Raw genomic sequence first — 12635 nt, 5'->3', positions numbered from 1 at the left:
CAGGCCAAGGGAAGTCCATCTCAGAAGAGGTAGATGGCATTCCTGAAGATGATACCCAAGGAAGTTACCTGACTTCCACACATAGGCAGAGAGAGAGAGAGAGAGAGAGAGAGACAGAGAGAGAGAGAGACAGAGAGAGAGAGAGACAGAGACAGAGACAGACAGAGACAGAGACAGAAACAGACAGAGAGAGACAGAGAGACAGAGAGAGACAGAGAGAGAGACAGAGAGAGACAGAGAGACAGAGAGACAGGGACTAGGTCTGTGTAGCTGGGTTCCAGTCTTCTCACTCCTCTACTCATAGCGGGCCTGGGAGAGCCACTCAACTCTTCAGAGCCCGAGTTTTCTTCACTATAGCATGAGAGGGCTCAACACCTACCTCCAGGGTGGTTTGTGGGTTAGAAAAAAAAAAAAACATTACTGATACTATTCTATCATTTGACTCAAACAGTATCTGGCTCATAGTCAGGACTTCTCCCCTGAAGGAAAGAAGTGGTGGTCATCTTGGCGGGTCTCACCGCCTCATAAAGAAGGCGCTGCACACAGCAGGGCGCAGACGCAAGGCACACAGCAGAACAGGCTGCAGTGGGGTAATGAGAGTGCTGGAGACAGGACGAGAGCACCAGCGTGGAGAAGAACAGGGGTGGGTGAGCAGAAAGGAAGGACTCCAGCTGAGAAGGTGCGACGATTGCTTTTCCCATCACTCTAACAAAGGCCTGGCAGAACGTTCGAGAATGAAGGATATATTTTGCTCACAGTTTCCGAGAGTTCATATGGAGTACCCAGGGGTCCCAGGATTTAGCTACATCTGGCGTGGGATATCTGAGGGGAAAAAAGTCTACATACACTATGTTCTTACGTCTGTTAACTTTATTCCTCTAAGACAAAATTCTATCAGTACAGCTACAGCTCCGTCAGGCATTCAGGGCAGGAACAACTCTACACACACAAAGCTTTTCATCCGTCTACTTTATTTCTCTGGGATGAAATCCTGTTTCCATAGCTTCAGTCCCGTCCAGTTCCCTAGCTCATAGTCCTGCTAATGACTAAACTCCTATGCTTCCAGCCTCATCTTCGTCCTCTGTATCCTCTTTCTCCATCTCTGCTCCTGGCACTCAGAAAACTCTACCCGAGATCTGCTTACTCTCTGTGGAATCTGTCTTCCTCTCTTTTATTTTGCCATGCCGTTCTGTCCATTTCTACAGAAAATGCCTGCCCTGGGTATGCAGTTCGGGTCCTCTGCCTCCTCAAGAATGTTATTGTACCGCTCACCTTGATATATAAAAACCTCTTTTGTTCTTAGTCGGCTGCTCTGGAGAGCCACTAGGCCTCAGGTCAGGGGGATGGTCTGAGCTTCATTAGCACAAGAAACTAAGCTATATGTCTCCTGCCAGCTTGTCTTTGCTTACCTGATCTTACCCAGGTACTGACTCCAGCAGGGAAGTTACCTAGAAGTTCAGCAGGTCTGAAAATATTTGGTCACGCAAGAATTTCATAGAAGACAGCTGAAATATTAAAGGCAGAATAGCACCAATATTCATAATAAATGGCTTGTCTCTTGACAGACCCTGGCTGTTCAAAGGATAGCTTTAATACACAGATGAATCTGTATAATATATTCTTGCGGCCTGCAAGAGGTTCAGATTATGGCAGCTTGCTTCCACGCACCTGCCTAACACATCTTTGTGGCAGAAGCCTGTGGTAGATGATGTCCGTCCACACTGCGGCAGACAGGGAACAATACAACAGGCAGGGGCCAGGGGTAAAATTCTCCCAAGGACCTGCTCCAAGTGACCTACTTCTGCCGGCCATGTCCCACCTCCCTAAGTAACCAGAACCTCCCAAAACAGCACTGATATCTGGAGACCAATTTTTCAATACTTGACCCTTTAGGGCAGTGATTCTTAACCTGTGGGTCATGATCCCTTTGGGATCAAAAGACCCTTTCACAGTGGTTGCCTAGGACGTTGGAAAACACAGATATTTACATTATGATTTGTAACAGTAGCGAAATTACAGTTATGAAGTAGCAACAAAGTAATTTTATGGTTGGGGGTCACCACAACATGAGGAACTGTATTAAAGGGTCGCTGCATTAGGAAGGTTGAGAACCACTGCTTTAGGAAGGTGGGGCCCACTTCATATTGAATCCATAGCAGAGGGAATCTACCCATCTATGTGGGGTACTGCACTTGGTGCTTTATCCATGCTGCCTCACAAAAGCTGCTGGACCACATGGGAGGCAGGTACCCATATCACCAGATATGGTAAGGAAACTGAGGTTCCCAGAGCCTCTCCCAGCTTCCCTCCCTGACCCAGACGTAATATCCCCCTGATCATCCCAACAGCAGGTCTGGCCCTCTGGCTGCTGCTCCATCCCCAAGGCAGCCTTCCCATCTTCCTTCCCCTGTGCCAGCCTCTCTCCTGATGTGTGTGTGCCTGTGGTAGTGCAGCGGGGAGGGGCGATGGAGTCTCCCCGCCATTCATCAGCCACCTTCAAAGAGTTGCCTTCCCTCTTGCTGCTGCTCTGATTATGATGGTCTTCCGGGCTGCGGCGCCTTCGATGGTTATTGCCTCCAACTCCAGAGGGCCACATCAGCTGCCACAGACTTTTATTCCTGCAAATAAAAATGTGAGATCCATCCCAAGGAAACCGTTGGCTAAAGAGGCAGAGCCTATAAACTGGCATTTTAAATGTGGGGAGCCTGTGCCAGCACTCCCCCGGGGTACTGCCTCCCACATCCTCTCTGCACTTGGCCACACTATACACAACACTCCCCCAACATGCCACCTCCCCAGCTCAGAAGGGCCCAGGTAGGAGGGTGGGAAGGATGACATTGGAAAGGGTGACCTTGAAGCAATTTGAGTCATTCCTCACTCCCCAGGACACGCAGACTTATGTTAACCTCTGGTACTGCAGGATAATGAAAGCAAGTCAAAGCCCCCTTGTGCTCTCTAGCGATTGTGTTTTTGAGTATTTTCTGAGTATATAGGCATTTTCAACTAATTTCCAATGTATTGGCCTCAGTGGGGTGTCTGGGCCCTTCAGAAAGCAGGCTGGGCTGATCTGGCAGCCAGAGGCTGAAGGAGCAGCTGCCACAGGAGCAGAGAGAGACTTCTTACGAGAGGGGACAGAGATCCACCACCATAAATGGCCGTGTTGTCAACAGTCAGATGGGACCTTCTTCTCCCAGCCTGGGGCGATGGGGACAGGGGAGGGCACTATCCAGACTCTGACCCGAGGCAGGCTCTGCCTCTATCCTAGAGCTGCCAAGATGAGCTAGACAAGAACAGTGGCCCCAGAGGACTGGGTACCAGCAGGAGAGACATATGGGGAGGAAGATAAAGAAAAGCCTGGCACTGGAATGGGAAAGCCACTGCATGGGAAAGCCAAGCAGAGCAGGGGAGGGAAAGAGGGAGGGAGGGAGAGAGGGAGGGAGAGAGGGAGATGAGGAGGACGGTCAGAGGACTAAGTCAGCTGAAGAGGTCAACACTCCTTCCCAAATAGCACTTTTCGAGCCCTGAGAGAGGAGATGGTGCCTGCAACCCTACTCGAACCTGGGTCATGGCTCATGGCTCTTCTCTCCCATCTATCCGCATGTTGGACATGTCTGTATGATTCTCACCTTCTTGGTTTTTAATTACCATGTCGTATCCAGACAATTAACTATTCACTTATTTATTTATACATTCAAGCTCTCATGCACTACACACTGGCCTTGAACTTACTATGTTGCCAAAGATGGCCTTGAACCTCTGATCTTCCTGCCTCCACTGCGGCTAGTTTATGCAAGCAAAGCCAGTGCATCAAGTGAACTAGGACATATTCTATCAACTGAGCCACACCCCCAGCTTCCAATGAGCTCTCTCCTATACAGAATGGGTCCTTTGTCTATTTCCAATACCAGTCCTGAGGCAGAAGCCTGGATCATTCCAGGATGCAGAGATGAAACCATCTATCATGGATTCCCAGCATTGTACTGAGACCAACCCCGTCAGCTGGACCAATCAGGCTAACAAGTCTGGAAGTAACCCTTTGGACTTTCATCTGACGTGTTCTATTCAGTCCCTACATCTCCTGTCTCCCCCTCCTCCTGCACCCCATTCACAACCCTGTGATCTGCCCTAAGTTGCCTATCCTCCCTTACACACATGCTGCCCTGACTGGATCTGCCCCTACACGTGTGCTCTACTCTGTCTCTACATCACCAGGATCCTTTTAACACAGCTCTGGGATTAATTAAAATTACCAGAGCAGGGCATGAGAGAGAAGAAAGATACTTAATTCTTGGAGAAAATGCTATTATTGCTATGGAAGGGAAAAAAGGCAGAGAGGCAATGGGAAAACTGGAGAACACACTAAAGGACTGAACTTGTCTCAGAGCCACGCAGTCAAGAGCCACACAGCCCCATGGAGAGACCACCACAGTGAGATGAGCCAAGGTGAAAAGACAGTCTTGGTCTCAGGGTGTGCTCCTCTGGTCTGTTGAGGTTTTGAATGGCAAAGTAGAACCAGAGGTCAGGTTGCAAGGATCCCAGTAGAGGAAGAAGGATGAAGGCAGGGGTGACGAAGGCAGGGGTGAGGACAAGACTTTGAAGATCTATGCACAGACAGGACTTTGTTGCTGAGATGTCACAGGGAGGTGGCCTCCCAACTTGGCTCTATGGCTGACATGCTGTTTGTGTCCAGAACCATCCTCTGGGCTTGTTTTGTTCCTCCCAACACAGATGTTTCATTCCAGACCCCACTGAGTCCTTTCCTGGGATTTCTCAAATGAAAACTGAGGAAGGCACATGGGGATGGCTCATCTTCATTGTCAGCTGGACTGGATTTAGTATCACCATGGAAACCCACCTCTGAGTACATCTATGGGGACTTCCCAGACAGTTTAATAAACCAAGGAAGATCTACCTTGAGCATGGGCAGCAGCATCCCATAGGCTAGAGTCCCAGGCTGAGACAAATGAAGAGCTGAGTGTCAGCAATCATCTTGGCCTCCTTCCTGATGGCAGATACAAGGTGACCACCACCTCAGACTCCTGTTGCCATGCTTTGCCCACCATAATGGGCTTTATCCCATTCAAATTAAGATCCCAGACAAAACCATTCTCTTTTAACCAAATCACAGCACAAACCACTAAAAGAATGTTTTCCTCTCCATTGGTGAGACCTGAAATTTATGAGTCCAGAAGGAGCCATGGAGAAAACCCCTCCCATATACAAGACAGCTGACATTCAGGGAGACAGGGGCATGTCCTAACAGTGTGCGAGTGGCTGAGCCCTCCCCTGACCTGAGATTTGGTCACTCCAATCAATAGAGCTCCTTGTAGCCTAAACTAAATTGAATTGGGTTTCTGTCACCAGCAACCAAAAGATTCTGATCTCAGAATCGCAGGCCAAAGGGTAGATACACAAGAAGCATGCCCAAGATGGCTTGCTGCAAAGCCGGTCATGTCCATAGCCAGAGCGGCCCCTAAGGCCTCATTTCTCCTGAGTCTGATGTCCATGGTCTAGTGAGCAGGGCTGGTGGCACCTGGCACATGCTCCTGCTGTAATGACAGAACTGTCCCGGCTGCCTGAGGAAGTGGTTGTTTATTTACTTCATAAGCAGGAATGCCTGAGGCGTGCCATGGCGGGGTGCAAGCTTGCCTCACTTTTATATTTCACATTGTATTTCACCCTGGCAAGAGGGATTCTTCTTGGCTGGGAAATTGATTTTAAATCACTCTCCTCACTGCCAAAAATCCTCTCCAACCCTACCTTCCCCAGGGTCTTTGCCTTCTCTCCCGTCTGTAAAGCCTATCTTCTACTCCCACATCCCAAGACCCTGTGTGTGAGTGCACACATGTGCATGTGTACACACACACACACACACACACACACACACACACACACACACCAGCTCTTCTCCACACTGGGGATTTTTATCTTTCCCAGTCTCACTTATCAATGCACTTCTGTAACCAGCTCCATCTGCGGCTCTGCAAGCAGTCTGGAGAGATCAGGCCCAGAGTGTGGAAGAAGTTGGAGGAGATGTGGACTTTCTTGGCAACTGCCTAAAGGGACTGAGCTGGCACTGGGTGCCACAAGACCCATCAGTAGTTCCTCGGGGAACAGGCTGACCAAGAGGTTGGGGATTCAGAGAAGTCTGTGTGTGCCGCAGACCAACAGCTGAGACCCAGACTCCAAGGCAGAAGGCGTTGACAGAGACAGATGGGTGAGAAAGGAAACACAGTCACCCAAACACTAGCTCTGTCCCTTGCCTAGTCTTTCATGCCCCGGTGGCCACTGTGTGTTGCTCATCTCAGCTCCTGTTGGCAGGAGAGATGCCTTGTAAATTGAAGCATGGTTTGAAATTTCTGAAACTCAGCTCTTTCATGTCCACCCCAGCTTAGTCACATTCTATCTATACAAGCCTGTCTGATGGGACTACATAAAGCCTTTATAGTTTTAGGTGTGTGTGTGTGTGTGTGTGTGTGTGTGTGTGTGTGTGTGTGTGTGTGTGTGTGCGCGCATCTGTACATTCAAAGTCCAGAAGAGGGCAGCAGACCCCTGGAGCTGGAATTACAGGCAGCTGTGAGCCTCCTAGGGTGGGTTCTGGGAACCAAACTCTGATCTTCTGCAAGAAAAGTAAACTCTTGTACCATTGTGTAATTGCTCTGGCCCCACAGCACTTTTTGGATGGCCAGACAGTAAATGATTTAGTTTTCATGGGCCTGTAATAATTCTGCCACAACTACTTGCCTCTCCCAAAACAGATTGACAACAGCCACACGGAGGGCATATACATGACTAGGGGTGCCTTCACTACTAAAACCTTCACTCACCAGAATAGGCAGCCATGCTCAGGGAGTGCATGGGCAACCTGCAGGCCCTCCCAGATCAGGTGAAACGCTGGTAGTTCTGATGATAACCCAGGAGCTCCACCCTCTTGCTCAAAACTGTAGCATAGCATATAGAGGTTCATATAGAATATAGAATATGTGGTGTGGCCTCAGGATCACAAGCATGAACCAAATACAAGCTTGGTTTTCTTACACATGAGCCCTGAGATCATGGGAGAATACTGCCCAGCTTCACAACTCAGCAGCATCTACAGAATGAAGATGCTGAATGGAAGGCGGAGTAAAGGTCCAGTAAGTTCATTCAGTGGTGCAGTGGTGTCTGCTAAGTCCTGCGGACCCTCTGGTAAGAGGCCTGGTGAGCTTGCCACATGAAGCTTCTGGGTGATAGCAGACAAAGGCTCTTATTCTAGCCTTAGGAGGAGAGACTATGGCTGGGGTTCTGGTAAACAAGAGCCTGTGTTAGCAGCCCACTGAAGGCAAGAAGAAGCGAGTCTCATTTGGGGGGTCTACAGTGAGGAGCTGTACTCCTAAAGGCTGGGATTCCCAGAGGAGCATCCAGGAGAGGCAAAGCTGGCGAGAGAAGCTGGGCAGGGTGGGTTACACAGGGCTGGACTCCGAGCAGTAGGACGTGGGTTTTATCTGCACAGCAGCAGACTATGGAAGGGTTTGAACAAGGAGATGTGTACCTAGAGATGCACTTCCTCTGGCGGCCCCTGGAAGGATGGATCAGAAAGTGTGAAAACAGAGGCAGAGGACCACTGGGATGTCCTTGCATCAGTTAGCGCCGCCCTAGGGTGATGCCCGAGAGGAGAGGACAGGCACAATCAGGAGGTGGGACTGCTGACATAGACAATGAGACAGAGAAGTCAGGGGGACTCCCGGGTATCAGCCTACCACACGCTTTAATAGCACCAAGCAACAGTTTTACCATAGGCTGATCCTGGGCCAGAACTCAAAACCCAGCATAATCCAAACTTGCGACAGGAAGGAGCCTTCAGAGGTCATCTCCCCCGTCCTTCTGTCTCTCAATCTGTCTGTGACCAGCCCCTAAGCACTGAGCATGAGTGCAGCAAAGGACAGACATTCCATGAGTGCCTAGGGGGGCTTCATTGTCTCTGGGCAAGCTGTGCCAACAAGAGGTGAAGGGCCCCAAACCCTGGAGCAATGGGCTTTTAGCTGGGCAGAGGAACAGAGTCCTGATTTCTGGGTCTTTTTCAAATTAGCCAGCAGGGTCAGCCTCCTTGCTGCAGGGAGAGGAGGGTCTGGCAGGCAGCCACCTCAACCCTATGACCACTAAAACTCTACTACCCCCGTCACGACAGATGCAATTTATCTGCAGTCCAGGGAAAGCAGGGAAGGAATGCCCTGCTTCCCCTCCTTGTTGTTTGGGACCATCCATCACCTCGGTTATTTTTAATGCAGTGTGGGAATGCTTCATACTCCCGTGCCCCTCAGGAAATGTGAACAAAGGAGGACTCCAGGAGCCATACTGCTGAAGAAGGCACATGAGTGATTAAGGAAGGGAATGTACCTTCCCACCCCCCAGCCTTTCCTACACCCTGCTCCCTGTCCCCCCCTCCCAGAATTCCCCATTGGACCTCAGACTTCATCTGAGTTATCAGCCAGAACAGAAAAGCAGCCCCACAGCCCCCAGAGTCTGCACACTCCGAACACAGAGTGTATTCATCGTGATGTACTTGGCGTGAGGCCTCTGACTGAAGTCAGCAGAGTCAACACAACGGTGGTTCAATGACACCCAGAGGTCAAGTTCCTAGAAAGACGGGAGTAGAGAGGAGGGAACGCACAGATCTCCACCCAGAGCAGACACGGGCACCTAAGAGCTCAGAGACACTGCGTGTCTTTTCGTCATGAGGAGGCGTGTCACACAGTGGCATTTGGACGCTGTTTGAACCTGATTTGAATTTTGATTCCCCCCTTGCTTTCAGAATTTGTAAACGGGGGATAATAATATCTACCTCACCGAGCAGTTATGAAAATTTTCATTTTCAGAATGGGTTTTATTCTCTAGTTCGAAATCCAAAGCTTGCATCACTGTATTTTTGCTGCTTACATGGTTCCAACCTTGGCCACGAGACACTTGATCCACTTGGCTCCTGTCTTCTTACCACAGGGTCCCCACCCCACTGTTCTGGCTGCATCTTGGGTGTTCCAGTCTTCAGGTCTGGGATCAACTGTTTCTCCTCAGAACCCTGGTTCCTTTCAAAGAACGACGATGCCTAGAGGGCAGTCTAGATCGCCAGATGTTCATTGCCCCAGAGGTGCCATTACTCCTGGCCCCAACATCATCAAACCACACTGGGAACTGTGTGTGCATCTGCAGCGCTAAGAGTGACTGGGGTTGTCCCCACAAGCTTTGTGTGTTGAAGGCTTGCTCCCCGACAGGTGATACCATGGCAAAGTGGCTGGAACTTGAGGGTGATAGCCGAATAGGTGGATTCATCCGTTGATTTCGTAGACAGATGGAAGAAGACAGGCACTAGAATATGACTTTCAAAGGTTTATCTTGCCCCTAGGTGCCCCCCTCTCATTTTCTCTCCTTCCCTCCCTCCCTCTCTCCCTCCCTCCCATCCCCTTCTCCCCTCTGTATGAATGTATATATCTTGCTCACCGGAAGGTAGGCAGCTCTGCTCTGCCACATACTCCCTGCTATGACATTCTACCTAGAAACCAAGAAGCAAAGCAATCAGGGCCTGGAAGTCTGAAACAGTGAGCCGAAATGAATCCTTCTACCTTTAAATTGCTTTATTAAGCATTTTGTCACAGCAACAAAATACATTCTGAAAAAGGCACCCTTTAGATGATGTTCCATCATGGACTTGTCCATCATGGACAAGCCCAGATGACACAGCCTGCTACACACCCAGGCTGTGTGATGCAGCTACTGCTGTAGGCTACAAACCTGTGCATGTTTCTGTACTCAGTACTGCAGACAACTGTGGCACAATGGGAGGTACTTGTATATGCAATCATATCTAAGCACAGGAAAGTGAGTAAAGATACAGTTTAAAAAGATGTTCACATGTGGTTGTAAAGGGCTGTTATGAATAGACTGGGTACTGCTCAGAGTTAGAAAGTGAGCTAGGACAGGCCTAGGTCCCCAGATCTTGTAAACACTCTATACCTAAACTTTATTAGATTACTTAAAGTTCTTCTTTTTCCAATACTAAATAAATATTTTTCTTCAACAAAAGCATTAGCTTACTGAAAGTTTTTTACTTTGTAAACTTCTGGATTTTTTAAAACTTTTTGACTTTTAATAATACTGAAAGCATAAACATATTGTACTGATGCATAAAATATTCTTTTTATACCATTATTCTGTTAAACATCTAATGTGTGTGTGTGTGTGTGTGTGTGTGTGTGTGTGTGTGTGTGCACTTTAAATTTTTAAAACTTTATTGTTGAAAACTAAGATGCAAACACACATTAGTAGAGACCCACACAAGGTCATGGCCATCTTACCGCCCCTGTCTTTACTTCACATTCTGTCTCACCGGGTGATTTTCAGAGGCAGTTAACACACAGATCACTCTCGTTTCTGTGTTAGCAGCACCTTCTTCTGGAATCTTCCTGAGGGACCTGCTGAAGGCTCGTCAGGAGCAAGTATCTTCAGGAATGCGCCCATTATGGGGCCAGACATGTAGTTCAGTTGGAAGAGTATTTGCCTAGCAGACATGAAGCCCTAGGTTTTATCTATAGCACTACACACGCCAGGTATGGTGGAACAGGCTTATCATCCCAGAAATTGAGAGGTGAAAGCTAATGGATCAGAAGTTCACATTCTTGATTAAATAGAGAGTTCAAGGCCAACCTGAGCTACATGAGACCCTGCTTTGGAGGGGGCAGGGTGTTGTTTTATATTAGGTACATAAATAGATTTTCATTGTGAATCTGCATGTGTGTACATAACATTTTGATCACCTGTGAACATACACATAAATATTTGGAAGGCAATTTGACAGGCGCACCATTTGCATCATTTAGCAAAACAAACAAAACTTCCCTAATAAGATCTATGACCTCCTAGGCCACAGGCTTTTGGCCAGATTTACAGTACCAGACATGATTCCCTCTACTGTAATGGGCCTCAAATTCAGTCAGAAACAGCTGGTTACTCCCATAATAGTCATGCCACTATCATCAGTGGGTGCATCTTTCCTGGTATATTGATCATGTGGCATGTAGGGTTCACGTCTGAATAGGACTGTTGATGCTCTTTCTCTTCAGCAGCCTGAACAGCACTTTCCATGACTACGACATCTAGCCAGAAGTGAGGAGGCTTCCAGCTCAGTTCCGACTGGATATCTCTATGGCCCACAACCAGAACATGTGTGGTCTTCAGCAACAGTGTCTTACTGTCTAATTCTAGTGGACAACCAGCAGCTCCAGAAATAGCCTACGATATTCGAGCAGCCTCAGGGGTTTCTCTGACCAGCAACTCATAGGGAGTAGCCCACTCCTGGCACTGATATTTTTATTTAATGACCTTTTGGCTTTGGAGAGCAGGGATCTTCCATTCAAACTTTTTTAAATTATGTTTTTAAGGTTTTTTATGGGTCTATAGTGTTGACTGAACATCTTATCTTCTGTTTTTTTTCTCATCATAGATGTCTTTAAAAGCAGTAATGTACCATGAACATTCCTTTCTGTTAACGACAACGTGTTTGTATTGGTCCATATGTCCAAGCATTTAAAGAGCTGTTGAGATCTGCAAGAGCTTCACTGACCCTTTCACTGTGAATCTCTTAAGAATTATTATTAGGCTACTACCATGACAACATTCTCCCTCCTCCTCCTCCTCCTCCGACTCCTTCTCCTCCTCCCCCTCCACCTCCCATGGTTCTTGTTCTTTCCAGCCACTTTTGCATTCCCACATCCCTATTCCAGTTCTAACATCTTAAGGGGCCACAATAAAACACACAGTCTGCCTCTGACTGGAGCATTGATATGCATTGTACAGCTATGTGTTCATTTCTACATCTGTCTATTATATTGCAGCTTGGCAAGATTAGAAATATAGGCGAATGCTTCATTTTGTTTCTACCTTTTATGTTAGCTCAAAATTAAGGTTTTTTTTTGTTTTGTTTTTGTGTGTGTGTGTGTGTGTGTGTGTGTATGAAGCATCTAAGATGTAGTGTGAAACAGCTGCGCATTCTCTCTCACCCCTCCCCCCACTTTTCCTGAGCTCGACTCTCCTATTTACCTCCAGAGTTTATATAAATGAGAAAGCAATCTCTGCTCCTTGGGGCTGTTGTAAACCCACTGGCTATGTTTCAGGATGTGAGCCTTAAATGTGGCCTGAAGCAACAAATCCACATCAGGGTCTCCTCCGGCCCACTTGACTGGACCAGAGCAATGAGCTGACTTCACAGAAAGTGTGAAGCCAAGCCTTGTATAATATGAAGAGGGATATAGTCCAGGTTCCCTTGAGAAGCAGATCCTGAGGCAAGATCCAAGTGCTAATTGTTGATTTGGGGAGTGCCAGAAACAGTAACTTGGGAGTAGAAAAGTGATCTAGAGAGAAGGGGGACAGCCCATACATGTGTGGTTAAGGTGTTTCCCTCCGCGAGGGACCACTGTGTCCTCAGTGGGAAACTCCCGGAGATACCGTTAGATACCAGCCTTGACCTCATCCATGTGCACACAAACCAGGCAATGTGGATAGGGTGATTCACGCACAAGCTGTAGCTTGTCCAAGGCTATTTTACTGGAGGTTTGCTCCTGCAGCACATGGCAAGTGGCTTGGAGCACCTTTGAGGAAAGCCTTGG

This window comes from Peromyscus maniculatus, chromosome 2 (genome assembly GCF_049852395.1).
Source record: "Peromyscus maniculatus bairdii isolate BWxNUB_F1_BW_parent chromosome 2, HU_Pman_BW_mat_3.1, whole genome shotgun sequence".
Lineage (NCBI taxonomy): Eukaryota > Metazoa > Chordata > Mammalia > Rodentia > Cricetidae > Peromyscus > Peromyscus maniculatus.
Note: the sequence above shows the minus strand (reverse complement) of the source record.